Source organism: Hyperolius riggenbachi, chromosome 7, assembly GCF_040937935.1.
Source record: "Hyperolius riggenbachi isolate aHypRig1 chromosome 7, aHypRig1.pri, whole genome shotgun sequence".
NCBI lineage: Eukaryota > Metazoa > Chordata > Amphibia > Anura > Hyperoliidae > Hyperolius > Hyperolius riggenbachi.
Window position 1 is genome coordinate 85993783 of NC_090652.1, and position 437 is coordinate 85994219.

Consider the following 437-nt stretch of genomic DNA (forward strand, 5'->3'; position numbering starts at 1 on the left):
AACTGCAGATTCAGTTATCGTTGCATTTCGTTGAAAGAAAAAAAGTCAATGCAAAATTGTGTACTTTTTTTTGTTTGTTTTGCACAGACATTTATTTGGGCAAATATTGAGGGGTAACTACAGGGAAGCAGATCCTGCGATCACAGGGGGATCCAGAGCTAAAAGGGAGCCCACAAGGCAGAGGTGTCAAACTCAAATACAAAATGGGCAGAAATCGTACACTGGGACCTAGTGGGCCAACCTCAATATCTACTGGTTACCTTTCTCCCTTATTAAACTTACAGGTGTCTAATTGCCCTCTCCAACCCCTATACAGGTCCCTGGTGTCTAATGGTCCTCCCTCTCCTATACAGTTCCCTGGTGCCTGGAGGCCCCCACCCTCCCCTATACAGATCTCTAGTTTTAAGTGCTTTTCCCTCTCCCCATATGCTTCCCTG